Genomic DNA, 12,341 nt, shown 5'->3' with positions numbered 1-12,341 from the left:
GCAGCAGCAGCACCTTCTTCAAGCTGTATTGATTTCTAGGGAAGAAAAGGCTCTGCAAATCTGCTCGGGCAGCATTGCGTCATTCTTTTGGTTGGCTTGAAGAAGTAAATTAAATGTTTTCCATTAGCATGGGCAAAGAAGCTGTACAATTTTGCTTTTCTTTCACATGCAGGCTCGAGTTACAGAAGGCTTTAGCTAGCTCTGTGGCAAGGACTTACACGGTTCACGTCTGTAAAGGCAGCAATTCATGCTTATGTGAAACCAGATGTGTGCGCCGCTCGGTTCCCAGGGCTGGGGAGGCTTTGCAAATCTGCTGCTGTCGATTAAGAAGGATCCCACTTCTCAGGGAAATGGTGGAATACACTGAAGCAGAAACAACATGCTCTTGAGGGGAAAGGGGAAGAGAGGGAGAGCGGAAGCAAACTTTAAGGGAATGCAAACCACACACAGAGAGCAGCGTAAGAGCAACGCTGGAGTACAAGGAAGAGCAGCGAAGCAATAAGCATAACATTACTTGAGGTAACAAGAACTCCTTGATCAATTATTCATCTCATTTACAGCAACAGTTACAGCTGCATCAGTGAGGGGGAAAAAAAGAGAATCTAGGGCAAATATATAAAAGTCTTCACAGCAACAAAGTGCCCTTGATTTCCACCAGAACATTTAGCTGTCTCCTATCATGTGTTTCTGGTTAACAACACATCCCTCCAACAAAGGCAGACAAGACAGAACAGCACAGAACAAACTGGCTGGAAGCAGTGACAATGTTCAAGGCTGCAGTTCAGTCCTCCTGGACACTCTGCACCACCAAAACCTCACAGCACCCTACACTGCTGCACAGGAACCCTGAACACCACCCACTTAGATACACCCTCCACCACCCCACTTAGACATACCCACACACCCCACGGGGTTATGCAGATACCTTCTAAGAAGCCTTCACTTTCTCTGTGTAAAACTGCACTTTTTAAGTAACACTCAGAAGAAACACTCCTTTTCTTTTTTCCCCTCTCCCCTTTCAGTGCATAGTTGCCTCAGCTTGTATTGTTTCATGTACTCCCAAGGCAAATGTAATAAAGAGAAACATTTCCCCTGTGAGGAGAGGCTGAGGGAGCTGGGTCCCCTTAGCTTGGAGAAGAGCAGCCTGAGGGGTGACCGTATTCATGTTTACAAATGTGAAGGGCAGTGTCAGGAGGCTGGAATCAGGCTCTGCTCAGGGATGTCCAGTGATAGGACAAGGGGCAAGGGGTGCAAGGTGGAGCAGAGGAGGTTCCATGTGAACATAAGGAAAAACTTTTTCACTTTGAGGGTGGCAGAGCACTGGAACAGCCTGCCCAGAGAGGCTATGGAGTCTCCTCTGGGGACATTCAAAACCCACCTGGATGCATTCCAGTGTGACCTACTCTAGGTGATACTGCTCTGGCAGAGGGGTTGGGCTGGATGACTTTATGAGGTCCCTTCCAGCCCCTAACATTCTGTGATTAAGGAGGCTTACAAAAAAACCCCAATATATCTGGACTGTATTTTTTAACCTCCAGTTTGAAACCCCTGTATAACCATCATTGCTTTTTCTGCTCTGCTAAGGTTTCATTACAGCATCCTCATTTGTTCAAGAGGACCTTGTTAGTGGTCTGGAGAAACACAGTTGAAATTCAATAAAAATGAATAGAATAGAATCAACCAGGTTGGAAAAGGTCTTTGAGATCATTGAGTCCAACTTATCACCCAACACCATCTAATCAACTAAACCATGGCACCAAGTGCCTCATCCAGGCTCTTCTTAAACACTTCCAGTGATGGTGACTCCACCACCTCCCTGGGCAGCACATTCCAATGGCCAATCTCTCTTGCTGGGAAGAATTTCTTCCTAACATCCAGCCTAAACCTCCCCTGGTGCAGCTTGAGACTGTGTCCTCTTGTTCTGGTGCTGGTTGTGTGGGAGAAGAGACCAACCCCCACCTGGCTACAACCTCCCTTTGGGTAGTTGTAGAGAGCAAGAAGGTCTCCCCTGAGCCTCCTCTTCTCCAGGCTAAGCAATCCCAGCTCTCTCAGCCTTTCCTCATAGGGCTGTGCTCCAGACCCCTCCCCAGCTCTGTTGCCCTTCTCTGGACACCTTCCAGCATCTCAACATCTTTCCTAAACTGAGGGGCCCAGAACTGGACACAGGACTCGAGGTGTGGCCTAACCAGTGCTGAGTCCAGGGGCAGAAGGATTTCCCTGCTCCTGCTGGCCACACTGTTCATGTGAGGAGCAGAGAGAAAGGGAATGGTGTAAGAAAGGACTGAGTGGGTCTAACCATGCTTGGTGGTCTTACTCCCAGGTGTGTCCAGTAGATCACAAGGGAAGGTTACCTGGTTCAGAGCTCTAATTCCAGTCTAAATTAGACAGATCAATAAAGGATTAACCAGAAGAATCCCCAGCTCTTCTCAGATGAATCAAGGCATATTTAAGGAACCTTGCAACACTGGAGTTAACACCTTGCAAATGTTACTTTCAAAAATGCAGGAGTTGGCAGACCTTCAGAAGGACCCAGATTTAATCTTAAAGAAATCTGTAGAAAATGTTTCCCCTACTACTCACTTTTCCTTCAGCCAATTTTCTACACAAAGTTCAATTAATCTTGTCAGCATGAAGCAAAGATTCTGCATGTATCATCACTACATTCAAAGTCCTGGCTGGCTAACAAAACCATACTCCAGTCAAATCTCCCAAAGTGCCTGGCAGTGAAAGGCTGATAGGTTCAACAAAGTCCTTGGGGTCACATTTCTTCTTTTTCCATCAGCATTTGTCCTTTACAAGCAAGAACCAGTTCTGGATGACCATGCTAAGAAATCATTACAGTGCTGGTAAACAGAACTACACCACTGATGTTTACAAATGTGAAGGGCAAGCGTGGGGAGGCTGGAGCCTGGTTCTGCTCAGAGATGTGCAGTGATAGGACAAGGGGCAATAGGTGTATGCTGGGGCAGAGGAGGTTCCATCTGAATATAAGGTAAAAATTTTTCACTGTGAGGGTGACAGAGCCTGCAGCAGGCTGCCCAGAGAGGTTGTAGAGTCTCAATTCACTGGAGACATTCAAAACCCACCTGAATGTGCTCCTGTGTGACCTACTCTAGGTGATCCTGTTCTGGCAATGGGCACTGGATGATCTTTTGAGGTCTCTTCCAACTCCTAACATGCTGTGATTGTGCTATGCAGCCCTCATTCCTCTCCCATTGCTGAAGACATCAGAAAGTGTTTGTTATTTCTGTGACCACTCAAATCAAGCTCAGAATGCAGCAGGACAGTGGGATGTGTTTCCAAAACCAGGGCATGCTGTAGAGCTCCAAGCCAGCCCGTTCCCTTGTCAAAGAGCTGCTTTCTCTACTAATACTGTAAGGAATTACTTCTGCCTGTAAGATACACTGCACTGTGATGGTTTTTTCCCCCCCTCCCCCAGCATTTGCTATGGCAACATTTGTACCAGGTAGAAGCAGTAACATGCAAAAGGAGAAAGCTCAGAGAGGCATCTGTGTGTTTATTTACTAAGAAATCCTTTGAAAATTTTATCAGCTGCTCCAATTCCCTTGAAAAATTAATCTCCTTACCTTGATTTAAGATTTCTGAGCTCCTGCTAAGGCTGCCTGGCCTGTTAGGAAGTCTTCACCTTCAGCAGAGGTCTCTAGACAGAAGGCAGGTCTCTTCACCCTGGAACTCCCAGAGGCTCCTCGCAGCAGTGCCTGCAGACACAGCAACAGAGAGAGCATTTAGCTTCATCATCCTGCATCAAAGGCACAGTTTTAGAACAGGCAAAAAAGCATCCTTTCAGGTTGAATCTTTTAAACAACATAACTTGGAGAGATCAGAAATGCATGTCTTCTTTTGGAGACTGAAAGGCTACAAAGAGGTGGTTAGTGGTACTGATCAGGCAGGCAGCTGCAGATGTTCTCTCGTGTTCACACTCCTAACAGCACAATCTCCTGACTAGGAAATGTAATAAATGACCTACAGGTTATCAATTCTGAGCTTCTAGAAGGTGATTATTTTCCCCATAGTGAAAGTGCTCAGAGACATGCTCTGGGAATGCCTCAGAGCAAAGAGCACAAGTGGCAAGACAACATCTTCTCAAGGGGGGGAGTCACAGAATGTTGTGCCACCTGCAAGCAAAAACCCCAGCCTGCAAACCACCTTAACTCCCTGTGCACAATCTCCACCCAGCTGACAAAGCAGCCCTCGTTAAATAGGCACTCCAGAACACTACCCTCTGCTCAGAACAGTTCAAAACACAAATCCTTAGCCCCCACCCTTGGAAAAGAAGTAGAAGAGCACAACTGCCTGCCTGAAATGAATCTGATTCACCACTGCTTCCTTACATGCCAAACAGCCAAACACAATTTAGTAGGTTGCAAGATGTGACCTAAATCCCTGTTCAGGTTGATGTTCTCTCTCAACAAGCCACCTGAGGTAAGATCAGCACTGATCAGAAGACTCTCAAAAGAGAGGTGCTCAGGTATGTGAGATTTCCAGAGTTGGGTTTTAATTGACAGTGTGAGCTCAAGCACCCTGGCATGAGCAGATGGCACAGCAGCTTCTTTTAAGCAAACACTGCTGAGCAGCTTCAAATGATTTTAATTTTCTAATCAGTTATTCCCTCTAGAAACAGGACTGCAATCAGGTTTCAGTCCATGTGATGAAACACAGGGCTCCTTTAACAACTAAATCTCACCAATTTACAAGGGTTTGCTGCTATAGGACAAGAGGGAATGGAATGAAGCTTGGGGTGGGCAGATTTGGACTGGAAATTAGGAAGAAATTCTTTCCAGTGAGGGTGGTGAGACACTGGAACAGGTTGCCCAGGGAGGCTGTGGATGCGCCCTCCCTGAAGGTGTTCAAGGCCAGGCTGGATGAGGCCTTGAGCAACCTGGGCTGGTGGAAATCCAAACTATTCTGTGATTCTGTGTTTGAAAATATACCTCAGAGACAAAAAGCAGAGCTTTATTTTATCCTCATTAGGGTTCTGCCCACATTCCCCCTCTTTTCTACCCTTCAAGACTGAGGGTTTCATTTAAGGCTTGTATCAGGTATGGATTAAGCACTCTGTGTCCATGGAAATACACACAGTGGGTACAGACAAGCTGTCATTTTGCCATCCACATGCCCTGCTGCACCATTTGTCAGCAAAACAACACAGAGTCCTTAATGCAATCATAATGATGACTTACAAAAAAAATCACAGCTTCTGTCCTCCCAACCTTCTTCACTGTAAGTTTATATAGGTAAATGATAAAGCATGCATCTATTCCAGGAATCCTCTAATGGCAGTCTAGCACTCTGCTGGAACAAAGCACATTCATGAAAGTATAATAGGGGGGAGGAAATAAAAGCAGCACAGAAAAGCAGGTTTTCTGGCCAGTGTGCTACCTGGTTCTGCAGGATGAGGTTTTTGTGAAGTGAAACAATAAATGAAAACAAGTATAGATATTATGATGGAGATAATTAGAGCTCTGAAGCATCACTGAGCAACCCAGTAAAACAGGACTCCAAAGATGAGTAAAAAGAGAGAGTGTCTCTCTTGAAGAAGACATTGTGGAAGGCAAGAGAATGCAGGGAAATGACAGTGCTTGAACAAAGCAGCAGCACGGATGGATCTGATGGGATTCCATCCTGCACCCTTTGTGTACCTGAGGAAGAACAGTCAGAAGCCAAGCAAATTAATAACACAAAGGCAGTTAGACTTAAGAAGTTTGCTAAGACACACGGCTAAGTAGTTACTGAGAAGGATGGAGAGAACTGTCAGGGGCAATCATTCCTTAAAGCAGCTCCACTGAAAAGCAGCAGATGATTCAAGGTAATCCCCAGCTGAAAGCACACAGCTCCAGAGGTACCAACTAAGAACTGCAACTGGAAACTGATGAACAGAGTGTATGTGGTAATGTACAGTCCCATGTCATCTTCAGTCTCTGACTATGCAGCTCTGGCCAGGACCTGAAAGAACAAAGCCTGTGTACCTGTGAATGTTCCTGGCTTTGGTGACATCAGCTGAGCTAAGAATTGAAAGGCTGTGAAACAGTAAGGAAAAGCAGGCATACAGAATGACAGACTGGTTTGGGTTGTAAGGGACCTTTAAAGCTCATCCAGTCCAACCTCCCTGGAATAAGCAGTGGCATCTTCAGCTGGATTAGACTGCTCAGAGCATCATCCAACCTGACCTGCGATGTTGCTAGGGATGGGGCATCTCCCACCTCTCTGGGCAACCTAGTCCAGTCGTGTCTGACCGCCCGTAGTGTACAACATTCCTTCCTTCTATCCAGTCTAAATCTCCCCACTTTTAGTTTAAATCCATCACTCCTTGTCTTGTCACAACAGGCCCTGATAATAAGTCTGTCCCCATTTTTATCAGCCCCTTTAAGTACTGAAAGGCCACAGGGTCTCCCTAGAGCCTCCTCTTCTCCAGGCTGAACAACCCCAGGTCTCTCAGCCATGCTATGGTGAAAAGCAAGACTAATGACTCCAGTGACCAGAGAAGATAGGCTTAAGAAGGGGCCATGATTTATTTTAAGTAACTAGGCCTAGGAAATTAAATCAGAACAATTAAGTTTAAGGTTTCCCTGTGAAAGGGAATAGCAAAATACCACATTGCCTTATGACTATGAACATTACAGAGAATCATAAAACAGGGAAGTCAAAATTGAGGCAAAAGAAGAGACACTTTGTAAGAGTTTCTAGTGATCTCTACCAGTCAAAAAGTCAATGAAGCTCCTAAAAAGGGCATTATTAAAGGAATTAAGAATCACTGATTCAGGGATAGCAATGAACCTCATGACATCAAGGTCTTGAAAATGGTTTAAGAGCTGGATACAGCCCTGGAAAATTCCATGTATAAAAAGCAGTGCACTCTGAGTCTTTGCTGATGAGCCAGGGAGTGTCACTGTACTCTATCTTGAAGAGCCACATCCACAACACAAAGATTTCTGAAGGACAGCCTGGGTGCAACACCTGAAACAAACCAAATTCTGAACTGTCCTTTTTGGTGGTTCTTTATTTTTGAGTCTGCAGTTTGGCTTGATTCATTTTTCATAGTCCCCAGGAAAGCAGAACCACTTTGTAGCTCATGAAATGCAAGCTAAGTAATTGGTTTGACTTTGGGACAGACATTAGAGGCAACCATATGCTATTACCATCTTTGCCTGCTATTTGGGAGAACTCTTAAGGCAGTCATGAAAATATACATGAGAGCAGTTATCTGCAGCTAAAGAAGGAGTCACAAGTTACACTACCCTCTCTGTGCTCTCACAGCCAACTGCCCAAAAGCTAGCAGCACTGAAGGGGCAGAGCTGTCTACAACTACCTGAAGGGAGGTTGTAGCCAGGTGGGGGTTGGTCTCTTCTCCCAGGCAATCAACACCAGAACAAGAGGACACAGTCTCAAGCTGCGCCAGGGGAGGTTTAGGTTGGATGTTAGGAAGAAATTCTTCCCAGAGAGACTGGCCATTGGAATGTGCTGCCCAGGGAGGTGGTGGAGTCGCCATCCCTGGAAGTGTTTAAGAAGAGCCTGGATGAGGCACTTGGTGCCATGGTTTAGTTGATCAGATGGTGCTGGGTGATAGGTTGGACTTGATGATCTCAGAGGTTTTTTCCAACCTGGTTTATTCTATTCTGTTCTAACTCTAAGCAAAGCATGGAACTAAAAGCATGAACTACACCTGAGAGAGATTTTAGACCTGACAAGAGTCACGCCTCCCTCTGGTTGTACTGATGACACCATTACCCTTTCAAGAAAGATACTCTGGAATGCATGGACACTCTCAAAAGTCATTGCTACATCAAAGCTAGACAAATGGTACTTAATGCCTTCAGCAGATCTGGATTCATGATTGTTTTTGTTGCAAAACCAGCCACACTTGGGAGAAGTTGGATTTTTATTCAAATCACAAAACAAATTTGCTGCAGCCTCTAATCTTCCTCTCCTCTTGCCACGGCCAGGTAAAACAAGCTGTGCAAGAGCCATGGGAGTCCTAAGCCTTCTATCCTGGTACCCAACCACCACGGGAGGAGCGTTACTTCTCCCTCAGGTCTGACCACAGGACAATGACCCACATTCAAACCAATCAAAGTGACATCCCATCCCATTAAATGGGCAGAGGAAGACAGCTCTTGGGTGTTCAGGACACAGTTAGATGCTGAGGTAAAACCTGCCCAAGCAATTCTGCCAGGGAACCACGCCAAGGAACTGCAAGAGTGGCTCTCCAAAAGTACCTGAATGACTTGAGGTAGTACAGCATTTCCATCAGATCTATGGGCAGGCTGGGAAGTATGAAAGTGGCCAGATGGCTCCTGAATACTCAGCCAAGAGTTTTGGAGAGTTTCAGCTGACCTCCATGTGCTCGCCAGCCAAAGTAATAAGAGCTGAATTTACAATATCAGCCTGAGGTAGAACAAGCACAAATTATTAATAATAAAACATTTGCAAATGCAGAGGACAAAAAAAAAAAGTTATGCACTTCAGAAGAAGTAAGAAACAAGTGGCAGAAGGAATCAGCTGAGGGGAACAGTCATCAATTTATCGTTTCATTAGGCACGGCTGAAATCCAGATGGACGTTACAGCCTGCGCAGGCAAATTTTCCTCTGGCCTGAAAGACCCTCCAGCCCACACTCCTACATGCAAGTTTCCAGGTTAAAAACACTTTCATCAGCAAGTTATGAAAACCCCAAAATGGCAAGAGTTTAGTTTAATCTGTGTTCACTTGAGGACAGCCACTCGCACTGCAAACAACCACCAGCAGTTTAATGCCTCCCTTTGGGGTCTGCTGCAGCACTTCACTACTGTTGACAGGAGCAGCAAAACAGTACCATCCTTGCAGGAAAAAGAACAGTGATGCCAATTTCAACCACACTACCACCTAGAAAGGTTGGACCAGATGATCCTTGGGATCCCCTCCCAACCTGGCATTCTGTGAATACGGTATCAATGTCTTCGATTCAGATGAGGCTGCAAAAGGAGACCTTGCATCATACCCAGTGACACATGGGAGAGGTCGTACCAAAAACCTTCCTCCCTGGACAACCAGAAGCTAGGTCATGGGCTCAACGCTTAGGACAGCTCAGAAGAGGTTTACAAAAGCAGGAATTAGGCACAATATGCCAGCTCTGAAGTGAAGGTAGCATCACCAGAGGCATAATAACACCACAGGATCGCACACAGGATGTCAGGGTTTGGAATTGACCCAAAAAAGAGATCGAGTCCAACCCCCCTGCCAGAGCAGGACCATACAATCTAGCTCAGATCACAGAGGAGTGCATCCAGACAGGCCTTGAAAGTCTCCAGAGGAGGAGATTCTGTGGGGAGCCTGTTCTGGTGCTGTGACCCTTACAGTAAAGAAGTTCCCCCTTGTGTTGAGGCACAACCTCCTGTGCTGCAGCTTCCATCCATTGCTCCTTGTCCTATCACACCACAATTTTGAGAAGCAGAGAAGGAAACAGCTTCATGTACTGATGTAACTGTAGCTCAGAAATGGGCCATTTGAGGCAAGTCTGTACAGCAGGGGAAAAAAAACCCACCAGAAACAAAACTAAGGTCTTATGACTGTTTCCTTTTCTTGGTTCAAAGCTAGCTATCAACAGCTGGTTATTGGCTAAAAGATGAGAATGCAAAGACAAAATTGTTACTACCCAGCATTTCAGTGCAGTGCTACAGCACTTCCACACCCCAGAGGAAGTGAATCCAGGCAACTGCTCTGCTCCAAGTAATGGGAAGCTGGCAAACGCAGGCAAGGGGCAAGCAGCCAAACCAACCACTAAGGCTAAGAGCAGTATAAATCAATGGTTTGAATCAGAAGGTTTTACACTTCCTTTCTGAGGTCTTAGCCACTTATTGCTGCTTTAATAAACACTTATCAACCTTGGATCAAGTTGCTAGGGAAAGGCATGAAAGTGGCAGTAGTTGCAGAGTACCTCCATCAGCCTGACCTTGATTTGAGCCAATTCTTTGTCAGATGTCAAACCAGGAGCGAAGCTTAAAAGACTCTATTCTCACATTGTTCTAACAACTCAAACATCAGCTCCTGACACTTCTCTTGCAGCTTTCAACTGACAACAAAACCAAACCAAACCATCAAGCAGGACATCAAGTAGTTGCATCACATCACTAGATGCAGGGCAAAAAAAGCCAGACAGCTGACAGGGCTTTGCCAGGAGTTGCCACCTGCATAAAGAAATAATTTTTCTTTGACAACTCTTATCTTCATTCAGCAGCAGTGAGGTCAGGGAAGGAGGAGAGAACACACAGTAATATTTTTCTCTTAAAGCTTTAAAAATATGAAGAGAATCCATACAGGAGCTTGCTGTTGTGAACTAACTGTTGGGAAGGAAGAGAAAGGACTCGTGGAGGTTTCAGCTTGTCAGTTGTACGTTATTAGACCATCAGGCAAGGTCTCTCTTCCACCCTGAAGCCAAAGAGTAATTGGGAGATCATCCTACCCTGTCACTCATTGTGAAATTACCTGGCAATTCTTATTTAAATAACAGGGATGGACCACTAACACTTGAACTGGTTAATCGTTGGAATTGCAAATGATAACGCTGTGATTCTGTGAAATGGTTTCAAGCTGCACCAGGGGATGTTCAGGCTGGAAAACAGGAAATATTTCTTTACTGAAAGGGGTCTCAAACATTGGAATGGTCTTGCCCAGGGCAGAGCTGGAGTCACCATCCCTGGGGCTTTTCAAGTAGCCTGGAGACCTGGTGCTTAGGGACATGGTTCAGTGTTGACCCTGCAGTGCTGCATCAATGGTTGGACTGGATGAGCTTGGAGGTCTCTCCCAACCAGACAGATTCTGTAATCCTGTAACCCCACAGCTAAGAAAATAACATTGGTCATTAAGGTCATAAAAACACCTCCAAAACCAGATGCAACATCTTTGTATATCAAAACATGCATCCTTCACTGGAGGCACTCACATATCCCTAATGCTGTGCATTTTGATGGGTCCACCAGGCTAATAAGATGTCAATATGGCATTCTCCCTTGGAAAGGTCTCTTCCAACCTGGTCCATCCTATCCTATCCTATCCTATCCTATCCTATCCTATCCTATCCTATCCTATCCTATCCTATCCTATCCTATCCTATCCTACTCTAACATTTGCTGCCTCAGATACACTGATGCTCCTGCCAGAAAACTCTCTGCAAGCTATCTACAAAGACAAGCACCCAAACAAGCATTAAAACTCAGACATGGAATTTGAACATTCTGGATTGTAAGCTCAAACACATGAGGCATCTAAGAAGGTGCTTTGTAACAGAGAAAGTAAGTATCAAAAGCACTAAAGATGAAAGGAACAAACTTTAAAATGAAGCCCAACATCTGAAGAGATTTCTACCTTAATCTTGACTGCAGTGCTATCATTTCTACCGCTACATTTCCATACTGTGCAAACAACATATTAAAGCTCCCAGTTATCCTGTTTCTGGGCTAAATAAAAGAGGGAGGGGACAAGTTTTCAGACGCATTCCTCCCTCCTCAGACCCTGCTGAAGGCTTCCATGCCAAGCAATTTAAGCAGGACACGTTTCTTTGCCTGCCACGAAACAGGCACCGATCACTTCATCAGCACTTAAAGCAATACAGCACAAGCCACCATTTGGCCACCAGCTATAAAAGTCACACTAAAATATGTGGGATGTGAACAGAATTTGGTAGGCACACTTAAAATAGACTTGACATTTTTTTTTCCTCTCTCAAGTTTTAGCTCCCTAATGCTCCTGATGATGGTTGCTTATTTCACATGCAAATAACCCTGGCTACGCACGCTAACTTTTCCATCCAGCGAATTTCCAGTGATTTTTCAACACGGGGAGAATTGTTGGGAGCAAACTTTCCTTGTATTGACAACACTTTAGCACTTAACTCCGCACAGCAATTTATTCAGGATGGTATAATTTCGTCCTGTGTGGGTGTCAACTGACTGCCTTCAAAGTCTGCTTCGCATCTACAGGAGTTAGTCAAAAAAGAAGAGGCAATTACATTAGTCACACGGGCTGACTGCAACGTCTGAGGCTTCTCCACATCTCCCTCTGGGAAGTTAGGACCTGCAGCTCCATACCTCTGGAAGACACCCCCTGAAAGCAATAAATGCCATCCTCTTGCCTGTTGTCAGCACAAAGTTATGCATTCTGCCAGCACAGAAGCATGGGATCACCATTCTGTGAACGCCAAGGCCTGCAGGGCAGGTCCCGCAGCAGCAGACGGGCAGCACTCCTGACCTCTCCTGCACCCACAGGGTTTGGGGCAGGAACAGGGGAAAATGCAAGTGTCAATACAAGAGTCTTGAACACAAACTTTTTGACCTAAAATGACCTTTTCTC

At 45.4% G+C, this 12,341-nt stretch overlaps 1 protein-coding gene across 2 annotated transcripts in view; it reads right to left on the bottom strand.

Annotated features, from left to right (window-relative positions):
- Nucleotides 1-12,341, bottom strand: part of FAM110B (family with sequence similarity 110 member B) — a 110,450-nt gene that overhangs the window by 75,907 nt on the left and 22,202 nt on the right. The window contains exons 2-3 of one of the 2 annotated variants that reach the window (XM_068162439.1): nt 3,588-3,719; nt 219-363 (exon numbers count right to left, since the gene is read on the bottom strand). The gene's annotated coding sequence lies outside the window, so the exon portion shown is untranslated. The remainder of the gene's footprint in view (nt 1-218; nt 364-3,587; nt 3,720-12,341) is intronic. The other variant, XM_068162438.1, reaches the window with a different exon arrangement.

Source organism: Melanerpes formicivorus, unplaced genomic scaffold (assembly GCF_026170545.1).
Source record: "Melanerpes formicivorus ecotype bairdi unplaced genomic scaffold, bMelFor1.0.p_v2 SCAF_65, whole genome shotgun sequence".
NCBI lineage: Eukaryota > Metazoa > Chordata > Aves > Piciformes > Picidae > Melanerpes > Melanerpes formicivorus.
The sequence above is the reverse complement of the archived record's forward strand: the minus strand, read 5'-3'. Positions and strand labels throughout refer to the sequence as shown.